Source organism: Frankliniella occidentalis, unplaced genomic scaffold, assembly GCF_000697945.3.
Source record: "Frankliniella occidentalis isolate FOCC.00 unplaced genomic scaffold, Focc_3.1 Scaffold32, whole genome shotgun sequence".
Lineage (NCBI taxonomy): Eukaryota > Metazoa > Arthropoda > Insecta > Thysanoptera > Thripidae > Frankliniella > Frankliniella occidentalis.
In genome coordinates this window covers 630,001-635,801 of record NW_026267162.1, presented here as the reverse complement: position 1 = coordinate 635,801, position 5,801 = coordinate 630,001, and the positions used below count along the sequence as shown (strand labels likewise).

The window sequence follows — 5,801 nt, the reverse complement described above, 5'->3', positions numbered from 1 at the left end:
CCTCCCCCTGGCCCCCGGCCCGCGCGCACGCCCAGCTGGCTGGGGCTGGAGCGGAGGAAATGAGGGAAGTTGCGTGTGCGATGTGACTGGAATAGGGGGAAGCGTTTTGAAACTCTTTTGTCAACTCGGCACGCCACCTATAGCGAATCGAGCCGCGACTCTCTCGCCGCACCGAATGAAATACTTCCGTTCGCCGCTATGTCACTGTCATACGTATCCCGTGCAAATGGCCCCCTCGCCGCCCAAGGACCCGCCCCCTTTTTGCCACGCGTCCCTGCGGACTCGCCCACTTGTAAACGTGAGGCAGGGCGTTCAAGGGAGGCGTCAGCAGGGCCCGCGGGGTGGGAGGGGTGCCCCAAATACAGGGGCTTTGTTGTGCAAATTGCCAGCCTTTTAGGCGGCCGGACTGTCCATACTACCCTCCTCCCTGCGAACTCGAACGTGTGGTGCTCTTGGCGCCCCTGCAAGGGGGCGGCCACCTGCTGGTCCAGCAGGACCACGCTCAGCCTAGACTGTCCATCAATTAGAGTACCTCCTGGAAATGCCTTACAGGAGTGCTTTCCTTCCTGAAACCCGCTTTTCCAGGGGGTGAATCCAGGAATGCCAGGAAATCGATCGGTCGGCATGGTTCACAGGGGCGGCAGGGAAGGGGCTGCGGTGGTTTGAACACCCCTCCTCCTCCTGCAGGGGGGCGTGGCCTGCCGCGAGGAGGTCCACACGCACCCGGGGGGTGCGGAGGGGGCGGAGGCCGCGTGACTGCGCACCGCGGCGAGGCGAGCAAGGCCCTGGCGGAGGAGAGGGTCAGGGTTGATGGAGAAAGGGGCGCGGCAGAAGCAATGGACGCCGACAAATTCGCTTCCCTCCTTCACTGCTTCTTTATTTTTTTGGCACGGACACCGACACCTGGGCGAGATGAGAAGCGCACAGGGAGGAGGAGGAAGGGAGGGCGGAGGGCGGCGGCGTCAACGAGAAGAAATATATATTCTCGTCATCCCTTGGAGCTCCACGCACCGCGTCGCCCCGCCAACCTTGTGCCCGTTTATCGGAAGGCCGTCTAAAGGGCCGGGTGTCGAGCTAGACGTCTACTCTGCTACAAATAATGCATAATAATTTAACAACAGTATAAAATTGTAAATTTTTAAACGTTTGGGTCGGCTTGAAGGCTTTGTTTTAAAACATTGTACTAACGCAAATTTGCTCTAATCGGGCCCGTAGAACTGCTAGTGCCCCTCCCACCACCGTGGCGCTGGGCAACCCTGGTGGGGTCGCGGACGCAGGCGCAACGTGGATACGGTTCTCGGGCAACCTCCAGCCCACCACCACGGCCCCGACGCCAGACGTCGGCGCGCGTACAGTAAGCGTGACAAAGTCCTAATCCGCCATACGTCTTATTCCCTGTTCGCGTGAATCTTGCGCTCCTCCCGGGCGTGGCGCCGAGTTTACGCGTGGAGAGAATCTAAATTTATACCAGTCGCTCCACGCCAAGACGTCTCAGCTGATCCCCCCCCCCTCTCCCCGTCTACTTCTTCTCAATTTTCTCAGTTCCCATTCGCCGATTCATCCTCCATGATCCCCCCCGAAAGGACGAGACGGACGCGACACACTGCGTTGGGAACTGTTGTATATACGGCTTTTCCATCCGAATCCCTCCGACGTTCCAACGTCACCACCACTGGGGTTCAGAACAAGTCGAATAGGAACACGTGACCTGAAAAATAGATCGTCTCGAAGCTGTCCAGCTGGTGGCCCGGCGCGACGACTCGTCCAGCAGCTGGGCCAGGCTGACTTGAGCCCCCCGCCCGCCCGCCCGCCCGCTACAGCTATAGCTACAGCCAGCCGGGTGGGCGCGGCGGGACGGGTTTGGCGGTGACCTTGACGGCTATCATCTCCGCTCAGCTGTTACTAGCTGTGTGGAGTCTGCCCCGGGCCGGGGCCGGGCCGGGGCCGGGCCGGGCCGTACTCGTCATGTGTATGCCGGTGCGCGCGCCCGGTGGTGTACCTGATGGTGCTTCCCGAAGGCGAGGGTGACGCGCATACTCGGTTTCCGTGCACGCGCACGCCCGTGCCATCTCCACGACGGTCCCTATCGAGCGTCCGACTTGCCGCGCCTCCGCTGACTCACTCGCTTCCCGATTGCAAACGGTGCACGCGAGCAGAGCATAGCAGCACGTCTCATGTCGCATTGGTCAGGACTTTGAACTTCACGCGAACAAACGTAAGAAGCTACACATGTCGTCTCATCGTACCGACTTCTCCGGTTGTCGCAGAAATAAATCCATCCCGGCTGTTCACCTCTTTGAGCACGCCGTGTACCAGCGCGCTCGGCCGCGCCTCCACCGCGCCGCCCTGCTCGCTAGGTCCTGATAATGTCGCAGACACGTCTGACGGCTTGTTATGTATTCTTCCTGGTTGCCTAGACGAGCCGGGGCCCGAGAGGAGCGGCGTCAACAACATCGGCGCCTCGCCCCCGCGGAGCCACACCGCCGGCCTCTAACTGTAGCGTCCCCCATAGTTCGGGCGTCAGAATTGCGACCATTATATGGCAGCATCGAGACTACATCAGAGTTATTCGCTGCTGCACGTGGCATTAATCACAATCACTGCTGTGACTATTGATTGGTCGAAAGCAGACCATGATGTCAAGTTAATGATAAAACCAATCAATCATCTGCATAGATAAAATGCCATCATACTAATCGATTCAACTATCAAAGTTGTTGACATGTTTATTGGGGGGGGGGGGGGGGCGGCGTAGCGGCGCGTGCCGCGCGGGGCTGTGTCTTTGTGCCGGTGCGTTTTGTGCACTGCGCGGGACTTCCCTTCCCCTTCCCTGCCCGCTGAGCAGCAGCAGCAGCAACAGCAGCAGCAGCAGGGGCGTTGCGCCCAGCGGCCGGTGCTATTTGCGTCCGAGTGGCTGCGCGCGCGGAGCAGGCGGCACCACCGACCGGCACCGGCCCTGTGTCGCGGGTCCTCCTCACCTTGTGCTCTCTTTACTCACACTCTCTCGCTCCTCCACTCTATTGTCCGCGCGGCCGCGGGCCGCGGCAGAGAGACCTGCCCCGCGCGGGCTATAGCCGCGTGTACAGGTGCAGCCCGGCCCAGCACGCCCGACCTTGACTGTGACCTTGGCGACCTTGCTGTGGTGTCCTCTGCCATTACACTCACGCACACACACACACACACACACACACACACACACATGCACGGCGTTGCTTTTATTTTTCCTCTATCGGTTGCCTGTGCCACGCTCACACCAAAGGTGTACACACATACATATGCATGGATAACTGTGTGTCAGCGGGCTGTTGTGGCTCGAGAGGGGAGGGGGTGAATGGGGAGGGAGCCGAAACCTAAAAGTAACGGGCAGAGGAGGGGCAGGAGGGGCTGTTATCTCGTCGCCTGCCGCCTTCCTTATTCCGCTTACATTTACGGCCGCACTCGCTCGCCCCGACACAATAAAACGCTCTCTAACGATCCCTCCCCGCCTAGCTCACCCCACCACCATGCCCACCAATACCGGCCCGTGCGCCCAGGATTTTGTTTTGGCGGAGGTCGTGTCCTGGTAGCAACCTGTGACGGCGTGTGTTGTTGCTGGGCGCGCGCTTTGGGTTCGTCGTTCGCGTCGCTTTCGGCCAGGAAGCGCTTCTTACAGGCCGTTGGCAGGACTGCGCCTTCTGGCGCGCGGCCGGCCGCGGGTGCGTGGCCGGTGCGTGGCGGGTGCCTGCCCCGGGCGTGCGCCACCACTACCACCCCCTCCTCGTCCACACCTCTCTCTCTCACTCGGACTTCACCATAGGCTGGGCGGTCAAGTAAATTTTTATTATGAGGATGGTGCTGTGGAGGTCCTAGCTGCTGCTGCTGCCGCTTGTGAAGCTCTGTGAAGAATAATCGCGTGTCAGCCGAGCGACGCGACGGGCTTTTGTGAAGCTGCCACGGGGACTGCGAAAAACACTCACTCACAAACACACACACACACCTCACACACACACACGTACTCAGTTACACACACACACACACACACACACACACACACACACACACAGATAGACGCGCCAGCACGTGGACAGCGCACGCGAAAACACGCGCCCTGCCTAAAGAGGATCCAAACAAGCGCACAATGGTCTTGGTCTTATCCCTGGCGGCGGGCCAGCCCAGCCAAGGCCCAGCCCAGCGTGCCGGGGTGGTGGACCGCGGGCGCGCGCGCCCTTGGTCACCTACATCCCGGTGGTGCGGAGGAGCCCGGAGGCCGGCGCTCTTGCCCCGCCTCCTCAAGGAATTTTAAGGTCCGACATTTTCCTGGAAAAAATTGAAAAATACAAAATATTTCTAGGAAAAAAAAATTGGGAAAAATTAAACTTGTGAGGAAAAACTCAGACATTTACTAAAAATCCTTGAAAAAATTCCCAAAAATATTTTGTTGGAAAATTAAAATTCCGCCTGTTGACCTTGCGCGCCTGCGAAGGCTGGGGTAGGCCGCCCGCCGCGCGCGCGCGCACGCGCATGCTGCCTTTGCCTACCTCCCGGGCGGTCTGTGCCGAGCGCTGCTGATGAGGGTGAGGATGGTCCCCTCGTGAGGAGGATGGAGACAGAGAGACCCCTCTGCACGGGAATAAAGTGGACGAATGAAACATTAGCTCTCAAGGTGAATTGGATGATGAGCTGGGAATTGGGTGGGTGGGGCCTGCCTGCACGGGCCGGGCGGGCGACCCTAGTTGTGCGACCCTAGGGCGAAAGCAGTGGAGTGGACCGCTCCGAGCGATCTGATGTGGCTGGGACCTTTCCACCACGCTGGACGCGGTGCACGTACGTTAGTGGTCTGCAGGGCGGACTGTGTAGGCTGTACTCGGCACAGCGCGTGCAGCCCGACATGTACTCTGCGACTTTAAAGTTCCAGCTAGTTTGGCTATGATAGGGGAATTTTCCGGCGCGGCCTTCCCTGCTCGCTGAAGTGTCGTTTTTGTTGTTGTCGGAATGGGCCACTTGAGAGGGCCTCCCTCGGCTCCCTCGCGGGCGGTTCGGCGGTCGCGGGTGCGACGTCTCCCCGCTGCTCGAGTCCGAGTACGCGGTGCGGGAGGTGGAGGGGCGCACACTCGCTATCGGCAGAGTCGTTGTATAATCTGCGGCGAGGTGCTGCGGCCTACGGCCAGCCGCAAGGCCCATAACCCGCGAGTCACTTACATTTAGGGCGCTCTAGAGGAAATAGGGCAACACTGCGAGAAATAAATGATCACGGCTTTTGCCTGACAACTTTACGCGCTAATCATCCTCGTGTCCTTGAGTCTTGTTTTGGAGTCGGATTTGCCTATTATTTTGTTTTCTGTGCGTGTAGAGCTGTTTGTGGCCGAGGTTTCTCTCTCTATCTCTCTCGCTACACGTGGCCATCCTGTCCGTCCACCACCCCGCCTCTAGTGCCACGCCGCGCCACGCCAGGCAGCACCGCGAGCCGAGCTGTGGTGTTGTGCTCCTCGTTGTCGTGATGGCTGGTGTCGCATGTATTTTGGGCTCGTGACGAAAACAAACGGCATCCGCACGACGCAGAACCATCCGTAGCAAACCGTTTTATTTTTGTTTTTGCTTTTCGTAGTTTTTTTCGTTGCGCGCCGCACATCATAGCGTATGCGTCGGGAGGAGTCTGAATAAACTCGATAAAAACAATCACCTGTTGCACTCTGCTGCATTGGGGTTTGAGTGCTGCGGTCTTGCGCGGTGTGCTCGCCTGGGCCTGGGCCGGGGTCGAGCCGGGTCGGGCAGCGCAGCGCAGTGAGACCATCAGAGTGTCACACCAGAGGGAAGCCCCCCCC

At 59.4% G+C, this 5,801-nt stretch overlaps 2 protein-coding genes across 2 annotated transcripts in view; one reads left to right on the top strand and one right to left on the bottom strand.

Moving 5' to 3' along the window:
- Positions 1–5,801, top strand: part of LOC113218021 (protein takeout-like) — a 244,964-nt gene that overhangs the window by 148,303 nt on the left and 90,860 nt on the right. The gene's annotated exons all lie outside the window — the stretch shown is intronic.
- LOC113217995 (endoplasmic reticulum mannosyl-oligosaccharide 1,2-alpha-mannosidase) overlaps positions 1–5,801 on the bottom strand; it is a 15,685-nt gene that overhangs the window by 8,660 nt on the left and 1,224 nt on the right. The window lies entirely within an intron of this gene.